We start from the raw sequence: 14,595 nt of genomic DNA, 5'->3' as shown, positions 1-14,595 counted from the left end.
AGACATAACTGAGTGACTGATCACACACACATACAAGGCTGAGGGGTGCTGAGGGGACATCATGGTGGATACAGTGTCTGTGACTATTCATCCACTTGGGTTCTTACTGGTGTGCTAGAAATTTTCTAAAATTGATTGTGGTTATGCTCATGTGACTCTCCAAATACAGTAACAATGATTGCATTTTGTACTTTAAATGGGTGAATTGTGAGCTATATGAATTTGTGTCAATAGACATATTTCAAACAATATTTAAAAAGAAGAAATGGAATATCTAAATAAAACTATTGAAAGTTAGGATTTTGGGGACTTCCCTGGTGGTCCAGCATTTAGGAATCTGCCTACCACAGCGCGGATTGAGGGTTTAATGTCTGGTCTGGGCAGATTCTGTGTGCCATGGAGCAACTGGGCCCGTGTGCCACGAGTGCTGAAGCCCGTGCACCCTAGAGCCTGTGCTCCACAACAAGAGAGTGGTCTCCACTAGCTGCTACTACAGAAAGCCTGTGGGCAGCAACAAATAAAAGAAATGAAGTTCTTTAAAAAGTAAGAATTTTGAATTAGTTTATAAAAATTCTTTCCACAAAGAAAAGCCCATGTTCAGATGGCTTTACTGGTGAATTCTACCAAATATTAAAAGAAGGAACCAATCCTCACACACTCTACCAAATGTTAAAGAGAGGGGAAACACTTCCCAACTTATTCTACGCAGCCACCAAGCTGAATAAAGTCAGCACAGGGAAAGACAATGATAGACCATGACAAAGGTACAAAACGCTCGACTATATGCTGATCAACTGGATCCAGCACCACATAAGAGGGACGATACACCACAGCCAAGTTGGGTTTATCCCAGATATGCACCTATTTTAACATGTGAAAGTCAATTAATGTCATGTATTACATTAATAGAAGAAAGAACAAAAACCACAGGATTGCCTCAATATATACAGGAAAAGCATTTGGCAAAATGCAACACTCTTTTATAATAAAAAACTATTTAATGAGTTAAGAATAGAAGAGTAATTCCTCAACTTAATAAGGGTATCCATAAATAAAAGTTTACAGTAAACATCATGCTCAATACTAAGATGCATTCAATGATACACTGAAAATGAGTGAAGAGTAAATTCTCTGGTATCTAAAATATATGTCAATACAATTGGTAAATCAGTTGTTCATGTTGGTCTCCTGGGTGCTATTTCCGATTGGTAGAGAGAAAGAGCACCTACCAGGAACTTACGGCGTGCCTCTCTGGACAGTAACTGAACTGGGTAGCTTCCATCACCATGGCCCTTTCTCCTCCCTTCACCCTTTCCCACCCACTGCCTGTTACCCACAGGTACCATCTTGGCTGGGCGCTGTGTGACCCTGGGAAAGGGGAGCAGAGAAAAGCAGAGGGAGTCATATGTGGGGGAACGGGGCTGGGAGACATGTCAGGATGAGAGAAAGGATGCTTTTAGAATTTCCGCAATGGTTGCCAGCCATTTAAAACTGGGAGAGGCAACATCAAACTCTGGATTTACAGCTCAATTTAAAACAAGGCTCAGGGGGAGCACTGACAGTACTTGGCCCCTGTGCCGGGCCGGTGTTTCTCCTGCAGCCGGGCGGCTTTGTTCATTTTTATCAGCCACCGAGCTCCACCAGCATCTGCATTTGTGTGTTCCTTTTGTCTTTCCCTGCACCACCACCTTCTGTTCTGGCCACAGAATGACCCTAGTGGGACTTCTCACATAGGACTGCACTTCACACTTCTGGGTTAGTGGTGCAGGCAGTGACCTTCCCCTCTCTCTCCTACTGTTAGCTCTTCCATGAAACCTCTTCCCATTCCGCCATTTATATCTGACCTCACTCTTAAGTCTCTCCTCTGAAACTTGCTCAGATCTGAGTAGGCAAATCCCACACCTGCCTCAGCCCTAGGTATCTGAATGCTGTTCTATGGCCTTGACTAGACTCTTATGCTGGTTTCTGTCTTACTGATTGCTGCCTTGACTGCTGTACCCCCTAGATAGCCTGTACACAGTCAGTTCAGTTCTGTTCCTCGGTTGTGACCAACTCTTTGTGACCTCATGGACTGTAGCACACCAGGCCTCCTTGTTCATCACCAACTCCTGGAGTTAACTCAAACTCATGTCCATTGAGTTGGTGATGTCATCTAACCATCTCATCAGTGGGTGCCTAATATTTTACAGACTGGATGGTCTCGCTGGCCTGGCCTGATGCTGAGGAAGGAAAGTTGCTATCACCATAGGAAAAGATTCAGCACAGAAAATCATGGTACACTAACTCTGAGGAGCAGTGACAAGTGAAGGAACTCAGCAGCAAAGACCACGGGAAAACACTCCTTGCTTGAACTGAGCTAAGCCTGTTGAGAGATATTCCCATTCAGAGATATTTCTCAGTGTGGCTCAGCGGTAAAGAATCTGCCTGCAATGCAGGAGATGAGGTTCCCTGGGTCGGGAAGAGCCCCTGGAGGAGGAAATGACAACCCACTCTAGTATTCTTGCCTGGGAAATCCCATGGACAGAAGAGCCTGGCGGGCTGCGGTCCATGGGTTGCAAAGAGTTGGACACAGCTGAGCGACTGAGCACGCAGGATCTCACTCAAACTGCAAGTGGCCTCATTCCTTCCAACAGCAATGCTCTCCTGACGGTGGCTCGTAAATGGCATGTGGGCAGCTGGGGGAGTGAAAGGTGATCTGGCCTGTGCAGCCAGTGCTTGCAAATCTGACAATCGCGTTTTCTGACAACCCCATGGGCAAAGCGCTACTTCCCCCTCCCACTAGAACAGGCTAGACAGCAGGGTTGACGTGCAGAGCACAGAAATCATTATTGATTGCCTGTCTCCATCTGAGAAACCACCTGGAGAGTAGGAGAGAGGCTGAGAAGTCCTAACTTCTGTTTTTCTTGAAACCATTAAGATCAATTTTTTCTCCATGGTCCCTGCTCTTCAGTCATGAAAAATTTCTTCTCCACAGTGAATGAAATCATGCTCCTACAGAACTAAGAACAACTCTCGCTAGGTGAGTAACTAACTGGAGCATCTAGAAAGTCTCCACTGAAGAAATCAGGCACGATTTCTTCTGACTATGCATACGTGCTAAGTTGTTCACGGACTGTAGCCCAACAGGCTCCTCTGTCCATGGAATTTCCCAGGCAGGAACTTTGAAGCGGGTTGCCATTTCCTCCCCAAGGAATTTTCCCGACCCAGGGATCAAACCCGCGTCTCCTGAAGCTCCTGCGTTGTAGGCGAATTACTCACCACTAGGTGGCGGTAGGGTTTAAAGAACCGCTTGCCGATGCAGGACAGAACTGAAGCGACTTGGCAGGCACGCAGGAGCCACTGGGAAAGCCACTCCTGACTATGGAAGACACAATGACCCCGCATTCAGACTCTCCAAGGCAGACACCACAGCACAAGGCGCAGTGAACACGTGGTGACTTGCCCCCTCCCCGTCCTGAAAGTGAACGTGTGAGTCTCTCAGTCGTGTCAGACTCTGCGAACCCAAGGAAGCCACAGTCTCCTCTGTCCATGAAATTCTGGGGTTGCCATTCCCTTCTCCAGGGAATCTTCCAGACCCAGCGATCGAACCTGGGTCTCTCACATTGCAGGCAGATTCTCTACCATCTTAGCAGCCAGGGACGCCCCTCCCCCTTCTGGGGATCTCGTTAATATGCAGATCCTCGCTGTGTAGCTGGGTGGAGCCTGTGATCTTGGGTCTCTTCTCTGCACCCAGGTGACAGGGTGCTGCTGGTCCAGAACCACTGGTGGGCTGCAGAGGAGGGCAGGAGTTGGGGTGAGGGGGAGGGTGGGTTGCAATGGAGACAAAGCAGCCAGAGTGGGCCTTGGCTCACCCCAGGCACAGGTGGGTGCACCCTGGTGGTCCTTGAGAAGGCTCGGTATTTGTTCAAGCAGCCCTGGCCTGTCACAGCTACTTTTGGCTCCTCCTTTCTTAGAGATCAGAGATTCCCTGGTGTCTCAGGATCGTGGCAAGGCACCTGCCTACACTGCAGGAGACCAGGGTTCGATTCCGGGGTCAGGAAAATCCCCTGAAGAAGGATATGGCAACCCATTCCAGTGTTCTTGCCTCAAGATTTCCATGGATGGAGGAGACTTGCAGAGAACTGGACACAACTGAATGACTTTCACTTTTCATTAAACATCCACCAGAGGATGGTGACAGCCCTGGAACCGGTCATTGTGTGCAGGAAAATGTCAGTGTGTAATCTTGGGCAGGGGATGGGATGGGGTGGGGCCAGCGTATGACCTCCCCAATGTGTCCTTTCCCGAAGTGCCACAGAGATGAGTGGGGTCATTTTTTAGGGACGCCCTAGGGAACGTAGGGGAGAACCCACACAGGACTGAAGTGACCTAGCCTGTAAAATAAGCTCCACACCCCTTCTTCTGATATTCAGGGTCCCTCTAAGTTGGACACAAACCCTCATATATTCTCTATTTACACCATGATCCCATTTATTGTTTCCCATGCTGGAAGACTTCTGTTTCACTGCAGGAAATAGGGCTGAATATATATATATATATATATTTTTGGTTGTAATCTGTGTGACAAGTTAGCCACAGTTAGCAGTGATTTCTGGCTGGTTATTTAGGAAATTTGTCAAGCGCTAGCTTCCTCTCTTCCTTATTTCTGCATCTGGGCTCAAGAGAGAAGAAAACCTGACAAACACTACTTCAGCTAGGTGATCAAGGTCAATATCAATGGTGATAAATCATGTTGATAGAATGTGCCCTTGATATGATGTGATAAGAATGGCACTTTGTCTTTCTGGTCTTCCTCCCCAAAACTCATTACCCAGTTTAATACTTTGGACTAACCCTTCTTTTTATGATGACTGGATGTTGATTTTTATTAGATACTTTTCTGTATTGATGTAGCTCTGATTTTTCTCACTCAATCTGTTATTGTAATGAGGCAATCCTGGGCTTATGCATTCCCAGATCCATCCCTCATTCCTGCTTGCTCTGTTCTAGATTATACAGGGGCCGACTCCAGCAGGCTGCAATCAAACTAGCCAGCAGCTGGCTGCCATTTTGGTTCAGCTAATCGGAAACACCAGCAAGAGATTAGAATCCTGGAAGACAGAGCAGTCAAAGATTTTTCTCCTTCCTCTGCATCAGATGGCTTGTCCTTCAGTGGTTCCCTATTCTCCATGGCTCCAGCCACTCAACTGTGAGGGAGACCCATCATGGCTCTGGATCCTGTTGAATCCAACACCCAGGTTCCAGTAACACTGTCTCCTTTCTTTGTCCTTCCATCCTAGGGGTGAGTGATTTACTCGTGTTGTTAATAATTGGGTTTCCCACTTCTCTCCTGCTTGGCTTCCTACCATGTTTGTAACCAACTCCATGCATTAAGTTCCCTCATGGTAAAAATTTACAGTGGTTTCTATTTTCCTGGACAATCCTTCACTGTTACATGCCGCCAATTGTAATGACTGATCTTCTAGTGTGAAACTCCTTTGCATTCCTGGCATAAACCCAGCTCTGTCACCAGCAGGTAAATATGCTTGTCTCTTCTGTAATTAATAAAAATAATTTATAAAACAAAATACCCTGGGCTCTGAAACTTTCCCAAAATAAAGTATCTTTCATCATCATCTTCACAGCCTTCTCAAAAATAATTTTTACACTAGCTAGTTGGGGGCACATACTGAAAAATTCTAATAACATAAGTAATAGAGTGATTTAGTCAACTTGTAAAGAAAGATTCAAGCAATATATATGACGTTAAATAGCACGGCTTGTGCAACAGAGCCAAAATGGTACTCAAAGGGGAAATATATGTATTAGAAAACAAGAGCTATTTAAATCACCCAAGAATTTCAAGAAGCTAGGTAATGAGCATCATATGAAACCTTAAGTAATAGAAGGCAGGAAAGAATGAAGGTAAGTGTAGAAATAATGAATTGGAAAGCAGTAAGGCCAAAAAGCAAATGTCAGTTACTTGAAAATATTTATGAAACATATTTTTTTGAAAATATGACCAGGTACTAAAGAAAAAAATAACACATAAGCAATATAAGTTAAAACTGTATAATCTATAAAAGCAAAAGATATTTAAATCATGAAAAATCACAGCAAATATGATATATGATTTCCTCAACAGAAGCAAATGGTGGTCAAGGAAAAGTTTCTACATATGAAAGTATTTCAGGTAATAAACTAAAACTGAATGAGAGAATTTGAAAATTACCCCTCTGCAGCCCCCAATGGGTAAATGAAGGTGAGGATCATGAATGACTGCCAACTCAGCACAAAGGACAACAATCATTGTGCTCTTCTTAATGGAAGTACCTGGCATCACTAGTTAGCAGTCATGTAAATAACCAACTTCATCAAGCTTCTACCTGTAACTACCAATTTAAAAAACATGTTAAATGACATCAAACTGTTTCATTCAACGTAATCTATATTATGGAAAACTTGAAAAATACAAAACCTGCTTTTTTCACAACAAAAGCTACAGGAAACAAAGATGACGCAGGGGAAAAGTATTGATTAAAAAAGACTTAAGAGATATAAAAAAAATCACAATATATACACTGTATTTGTAATCCAAACTAAAAAAAAAGTAATATGTAAGGTAAATGTGAAAATTTACTACATATTTGCTCTTGTTAAAATATTTAAATTTTTAGGAATGATCATTGTTTTGGGTTTATATTTTATAAAAGATTCCTTGTCCGTTATCAATGCTTACTAGAGACGAATCATCCTGATGTGTTTGACTGCCCTCAAATTAGTCCATTGGCAGAGATGTGGGGATGGAACCAGACTGGCCATGTACTACAGATGGTTGATGCTGACTGCCAAGTATATTGGGTCCCTCATAACATTCTCTGCTGCTGTATGTGTCTTAGAGTTTTTGTTATAATAATAAAGTTTGATTATAAACATCAGCACCATGGGCTCTCATATCCTAGTGTGCACAGCACGTGTGCTTTGTAGAGGCCATTCCACAATTCCAGAAGACCAGCAGCTTCTGGATGGTGGGGGCTGAGATAGCGACTTTGGATCCCATGGCCACTTGCCCTCTGAGCCCCTGGTGTGCTGTTAGAGGATCTCTTGGTCTTGGAAGGTTTTATGAAATACCCTGTGTCAGTCAGTTCTGCTTTCTGTGAGCCCTCAGAGTGGTGCCAGACAAGGTGCTGCAAGCAGGAAAGCGAAACCCACATCTAGAATGTGTACCTATCAATTTCAGTAAAGATGAACCTCTCCTCCTCCAAGGATGGAACTGAGATGTTGTGATCAACTCACCATTAGTGGCTCAATGATCTTCTGGCGGGACGGTGCCACTGAGGGATGGGCATCACTCTCTGTCCACGGTAGGGCAAACACCTGGTAGGCGCCGTAGCTCATCTGGCCTGCTGGTGGCGCCTGTGCTGCTGAGCCCAGATGCAGCACCACCCTCGGCCCCATGGCTCCTCCACGCGTGAGAGCACTGTGCAGCCCTGAGGGACCACTGACAGAGGCTGGGCGCTCTCAGTTCTTCAGGCATCGGGTCTTCAGCCATGTTTCTTGCCTCTTGTATGCTGCATGCTTTTGTGAGTAGTAAGAGGCAATGCAGGTATCTTCCTTTTTGGTGTCCCTCCCTATCGGTTCGTTGATGTACCCCTTCTCCAAACCTACTTGTGGCAATCTACCAAAATGTCTCATTCTAAGTACCTGACTGACTGGCCAATCCATTTTCCATCGTCTTTAAGCCCAGTCTATTCTTGACGCAGGCCATTTCCTTTATCCATATATAGTGGATCCCTAGAGGCACCATCAGAAGTTGCGTCCACTGGGAGCGCATTTCTGCTCGCCCCCGTCTCTATGGCCACGTGTGGTGGAGGTGTACTGTACAGGAGTCCATTTCCCCCTGGGGTTTCAGTTCATCTCCACTCAGCATTTCTACACCCCAGCACCTGGTCAGGAAAGAACTTCCTGGTCCATTAATCTCCAGGAATAAACTGAGGCAGAGGTGCTTGTGACACATTGGCAGGTCATATTGGGGTTTAGCTCACCTTCTTGTAATCGATGGCCCTGCTTGGGTCTGGTCTCCTCAGAGACACCACTTCTGTTTTGTGGTGGATTACTGTTGCAGTCGCCTCCCTTTGTGGGTCTGACAGAACCTAGCTCATGAGGACCAATGGCTGCATGCTGTATGCCGAGGAGGTGGCCATGTGTTCCAGCGAAAAATAACAAACCCGGCAAAGCAGTTGCTATCAAGTGGGTGGTGATCCACAGTCCTCCTTAGGAGCCTATAGGTTTGAGTAGGGTCCAGACCGCTGAGGAGGTATGGTGGGGCCCACCTGCCTGCATCCTTTTGGTGTTAAGGGTGTCATTAATGTTGCACATCTCCCAAACCAGAGGGAATCTTGGTTTGTATTTACTCTCACAGTCAAGGTGCAGGGAGTGCACTTGGTCTCCCCTGCTCTGATAGCTTCTATACTAATGGCCTTGTGTGCATTCAGGGCTTGTGCCCATCATCAAGCACGTCTGTTCTAATCACACATCTGCAGATGGCAGGCAGGAGCTCTCTGGGTCAGATCTAGGCCAGAACTCCATATGTTCCTGTGCACACATGCTCCCCGTCCACTGTGGACACTGACGGAGTGAAGGCCTGACTATCACTTCCCACAGCATCCCGCTTCTAGACGTCCTCACAGTGCTTGCGTCTTTCCTCTCTCGCCCACGTCCAGTCACCAAGGTGAACAATGTGGGTCTCTTGTGGGACAGACTTGGGGAATGATGGCTTTCATACATCTGCCAGGGTGTTTCAGAGTCTTTACTCATGAGGATCCCTCTTTCCCTTTGGTGAATGGATTCTGTGTCTGACAACTGACTCAGGTCTGGGAACTGGGGAAGACCTCATGACTCTTTTGGAGCCCTCTCCTGCATCCTCCTGCTCACTCATCTTTGCTATGTATCAGATAGTAAGGAATCTGCCTGCAATGCAGGTGACCTGGGTTTGATCCCTTAGTGGGGAAGATCCTCTGTAGAAGGGAATGGCAACCCACTCCACTATTCTTGCCCGGAAAATTCCATGGACAGAGGAGCCTGGCTGGCTACAGTTCATGGGGTCCCAAAGAGTCAGACATGACTGAGCGATGAACATTTTCACTTATACTAATTAAGGCACAGATTTGTGGACAGCCCATCTCTCTTGACCCTAAGAACACCGTGTCCTGTTAGCAAGTTCAATACCCCTTTGCAGATCATAGCTTCTTTCTGCCACATCATTTTTGCGGCTTTTACAATAACAGAGATCACATTCCTTTTGAAATTTAAGTGCCACTTGCTGAATTGAAGGGGGTGTGATAAAAAACTTCCAGGATTTTTTCTTCCACCTCCCAGCTTCCCAAAGCCCCAAACCACCCTGCCTCAGGCACCGAGTGCTCCCTCTGGAGCCCCACCACCTCACACTGTGTTGCCTTGTTGTGAGGGACTAGGGGACGTCTCTCCACCGTCCTCATGTGACTGCAGCTCCTAGACCATCGCTCTCGGTGTGGGCGTGTTCTGCTTCTTCTACTGTCCCCTCTGCTAACACGGCCTTCCACAGAGCAGAGGCTCCCTGAGACTCTGGGGAGGAATAAGCCAGTGAGCAAGGTACTTACTTATTAACTGCAACCAATTCTACCCTAATTTCTTTAATAAATAATGCGAATCCAAATAAACATAAATATTTTAGTTTTGTAGAATAACAGATGGGAAAAGATTTTAGAAATAACATTTATTTTTTATTCTATATTTCTTTTTATTTTTTTCCTCAGACCTGATGGTTTTGGGGATCTTAGTTCCTTAACCAGGGATCGAACCTGGGCCCCAGCAGTGAAAGCACTGAGTCCTAACCACTGCACTGTCGGAGAATTCCCAATTTATCTATTTCTTGACTCCATCAATTTTATTGTTCTTTCCCATTTCCAAGAAAATTCCTATTCCAATGAAATGTTAGCTTCCTCAGGGTCACAAAATAAAATAGGAGAGTTCCCAGGCTCTTTTACGAAAGAACAAAACTCCTGTCCTTAAGCTGGGGAAGTACCTATACATGTGTGATCATTGTAATTCACAAAGTGAGATATTGAAGTTTATTTAAGTCTTCACCTGAAAAAAATATTTGAAAAATTCCTAAAAAAACAGAGATGAATCTCCATGTCACTGTGGAAAGAAGGAACCCAAAGATGCTACACACCATGTCCCTGCAACTAGCCCAGGACCTCAAGACTGAGAAGGCTGACCGCTCCCTCTTCAATCACGGAGGGAAGGGTCAGCCCCCCTTCCTGCCCCCAGGACATGCTGTTGCACGTGGACCTGGAAGGAGTCTGGCTGCTGCTCTGGCTCAGGGCCCCTCTTCCTCCTCCCTCTCAGCCTCTGCAGATGGGAGTGGGAAGGACCTGGAAGCCCCTTGATTGATTTTGAGCAGATGCTCTAGGACATGCTGCATGCTGGTCTCCGCATAGGCCTGGGCACCCCACAGGAACTGGTAGCGAGAAGGGTCACTGCGGGGCACCTACTGATATTCCAGGTACCCCTCCTGAACCCACTTGGGTCAGCACTCCCTGGGGTCCCCATAGATGTAGTGCTCCCTCCAGGGGTATACGCCCATGTCGTTCAGGGTTTCCCAGATCTCCTCATGGGCGCAGTTGCCCTCCAGGAGGATCGTGCCTAGAGCCACCACCAGGAGGCGGGCCTTGGGCATGCTGTGCCCGTCACTCGCCCTCCCATTGCAGGCGAGGCCCGGGGTGGGGACTCGCTGTAGATGTGCTTCCTGTGGTCCGCCTCCCTCACGTCCACGCCGACAACCAGCTGCAGGCGTTCCGAGGCTTGGCGGAAGGCCTCAGGGACGTGGGGCCCGTCCTCTCTGAGGACCATGCTCAGGATTTCATCCTTCGTGGTTGGCTCCTTGGTGTTGTACTTGAGGAGCAGGAAGCACGCCAGCTCCAGCACCAGCAGATGCAGTGGGTCTGGGTGCGTGGACTCGGCACCTTCCTGGTCCCGCTGGGGGCGCTCGGCCCCTCATCTTGGCTGCTGGAGGCCTCATCTTTGGCTTGGCTCCATGGAGCGGCAGCGGTGGTGGGGGCGGGGCGGGGGAGGCCCCCTGAGGGCTCGGCGGGGGGCGGGAAGTGGGTGCTTCCACATCAGCCAGCCCCAGCTCCTCCAGGGTGCCCAGGGACAGGACAGAGGAGGAGGAGGAAAGCAAGGAGAAGGGGGAAAGGTATGCGGCCTCCGCCTCCGCCTCCTCCTCCGCCTCCTCCGCCTCCTCCTCCTCCTCCTCCTCCTCCTCCTCCGCCTCCTCCCACTAAATGAACTGTCCCGCCACTGGGCTCTCAGCCTCCCTTGGGTCCTGAAGGTTGGCCTCACTCTCCTCATGGAGCTCGCTCATCCCAGGCATGACTGGGATCAAACCACAGACAGAAGTGAGGCAGGGGGACAGATGGGGACCACGGGCCTGCGGGAGAGAGGGTGTGAGTGGCCTCAGCTGAGAAGCCCACCCTGGGTGGATGGACACAGGCCACTGACAGGTCTCCTCTTGAGGGGTGCTCTCGGGCCTCACAGGGACGCTCCCCTGGGCAGGCTGTCTTCTGCTAATGCGAAGGAGGAAGTGAGGTGTCTCCCAAGGGTGCAGTCAGCACAGCCCGAGGTTCCGGGGCTGATACGATGAGGGGAATTGGGCCTTGTGGCGTCCCGTCTGTTCTGGGGTGGGGAGTCCGTGATGCACACTCAGGGGACCCACCTCACCTAGACTCCTGGCACTGCCTGGACCGCCTCTGCTCTGCAAGCTGCGGACAGAAGCTTCAGACCTGTGCTTTCCCCTCTGGGTTCCTGGAGCCCCTGTGAGAGGAAACAAGGGGGTACCTCAGTCATAGACTGTGGCATGGCGCTGGGGCCCTTGGTGCTGACAGGAGGACTGGGCTGGACTCCGTGAGGTTCGCCTTGTCCTGAGGTGAGTGGTTCCCCCCTGTGCTCACAGAGGGCCCTCCACTTCCTCCTGGCAGTGTCTGGGCCCTCCTGTCTGTTCTCCTCAGGCAAAATTCTCAAGACAATTTCCCTGTACTGAAAGGAAGAAAGAGAGGGGCCCTGAATACTGGCCACGCCTGCCCAGGGGCTAACAGGGCTCACAAGGGACAACAAGGGGTGGCCAAACTCTGTGGAGTGCCTCTGTGCTGGGACGACGGGGAGTCACATGAGTCTCCACCTTGACACCCTGAAAGGACCCTCTGTTGACTGTGACCCATCTCCTTAAGCAAAGGCCTTAACAGTCATGACACCAGAAGTGAGAACACTCAATGCACCCACCTATTCTGGGCCACCCTGTGTCAACAAAGGGACATGGCAGGCTGGGCTCCATGTACTGGGTGTGAGGAGGGGGTCTCCCCAGTGTTCCCCTGACCTCTGCGTGGGCCTGAGTCCAGACCCTCAAAGGAAGGCCCCTGGCCTTGACCAACCATCTGGCTGAGGAGGTGGGCCTCAGCGTTCCGATGGTTTCTAGGGCTGGTAGGAGGGATTTCTGTGGCCCCCTCTCTGTGGCGGGGATTGGGGTTCCCCACTTCGCCTCAGGGTCCTCACCTTGACTCCCGGTGACTCTGGGGCTCCTCCTGCTGCTGAGCAGACATGCTCCCCAGATGGCTGCCCCAGCGAAGTCTCCCCCTCCGGGCCCGCCTCCACCACAGGCGCTCCCCCATCCCCACCACGCAGGGTCCCCACTGTTCTGGGGGAGGCTGATCCTCAGTCCATCCTCAGGACCTTCGCTCTGATTGCCATCCAGCCTGGCCTGACCCATGCTGACTGAGTTCTCCTGAAGCCTGAGCCCTCCAGAAACCCCCAGAGCTTCCTTCCAGGTACCTTGGCAGCAAGAGTGCATCACCCTGGCCTCCGTGCTGGGCTCCAGCGGGGATACAGCAGACCGCCCTGCAGGGAGGTTCCCTTCTTTCTGAGCAGGGGATCCGGCAGTCCTCCCCAAGGGCAGGCTCAGGCCTTTCCTGCCCAGGCTCACCCTGGGGCCCCTCGAACTCAGCCCCATCCCCCCGAACCCTGAGGTGCTGCAGTTGGGAGGGGGATGTTTCCTAGGGACCTTCCTAGGTGACCTCCTCCGGGTCCTCCCTCACTGTTTGATGGAGCCCGGGCCCCTCCCTCTGCCCACCTGCAGCCTCCTGACCCCTCAACCCAGACCTGCAGCTGGTCCAGATGGAGAGGCTGCCCTCAGGGGGCAGCACCTGGAGCCACACGCCCAGGCTCCAGGGTGACAGCAGAGCCGGAGAGGGGGACGCTGGGTTCTGGAGTCCAGGGGCCGACTCTCCCTCAGGGTCTCCACCCAATGTCCCTGCAGGTCCCAGTGGCCCGTCTTCATGCAGACAGCCCACTCCTCACACCAGGACCCCAACCTCTCTAAGACCCAGATGCGGAAGCTGGGACACACCACTTTTGCTCCTCTCACCTGGGGGTCTCCCAGGCCTGGAGGCAGGGGCGGGTTTTGCTGGGGTCACCTCTGTTCTGGGGTCCGGGGCCCCCTAAATCCTCCCTCAGCGTTCTCACGTTCACTTTGGTCCCATGTAACCCTCCCCTCTGCCCTCCTGGGTGCCACCCCTATCCCAAGCTCCCAGTCTCTCTGGGACCCAGATGAGGAAGTTGGCACAGGCTGCTTATCCTGCCCTGCGGCCTCCCACAGCTGAGCGCAGGGCCAGGTTCTCTGAGACACTCCACGTTCACCCATCTTCTGGAGTCCAGGGTCCCCTCAGTGCACCCTCAGGGTCCTCACTTTCTGACCCAGTAGTCCCTAGGCTTCTCATCTGCCCGCCTGAGCCCCCCTCCCACCCCACAGCAACAAGTTGCAGTCTGGCTGAGACCTAATGCGAATGTCAGGACACCCTGCCACGTGCCCATCCGCCTGGGACATCCCAGGCCTGACGGCAGGCCTGGGCTTCTCTGGACACCCCACTTGTCTATGCCTCACCTATTGTTTGTGGATATAGATGATTTTCCTTTTCTCATTTGTCCTTCCTCCACGCTTATGTGGTTGATTATTGCTTTCACTGTTCACTTGCTTTATCCAATGAGATTTCCCTTTGTAATTTTCATAGTTGTACTTGTGGCCTGTTCTTTTCAACTTTGAGAAGTTCTGTTAAAATTTCTTGTAAAATTGGTTTCATGGTACTGAACTCTTTTAGTTTGCTTTGCTGCAGAAATTTTGAACTCTCCTTCAAATCTGAACAGTAGACTTTCTGGATAGAACACTCTGGAATGTAGTGGGGTTTTTTTCCCCCCTTTCAGCATTTTAAAAGCAAGGTGCCCCTCCCTGTGGCCTGCAGCATGTCTGCTGAGAAGTCATTGGTAGCCTAATTGAATTTCTCTTGTAGGTAACCAACTGCATTTCTCCTGCTGCTGTAGTATTCCCACTTTATCTTTTATTTTGGACATTTTAATTACAGTGTGTGGTGAGGTGGCCCTCTGGGGGTTAATCCTGCTTGGGGTTCTAAGTGCTTCCTGAAAAAGGAGGTCTGTTTCCTTCCCTAGGATAGGTAACTTTTCAAGTATTGCATCCTCCATTATATTATCTAACCATTGCTCTCTCTCTCTCTCTCTCTCTGTCTTGCGCGT

This window comes from Capricornis sumatraensis, chromosome X (genome assembly GCF_032405125.1).
Source record: "Capricornis sumatraensis isolate serow.1 chromosome X, serow.2, whole genome shotgun sequence".
NCBI lineage: Eukaryota > Metazoa > Chordata > Mammalia > Artiodactyla > Bovidae > Capricornis > Capricornis sumatraensis.
The sequence above is the reverse complement of the archived record's forward strand: the minus strand, read 5'-3'. Positions refer to the sequence as shown.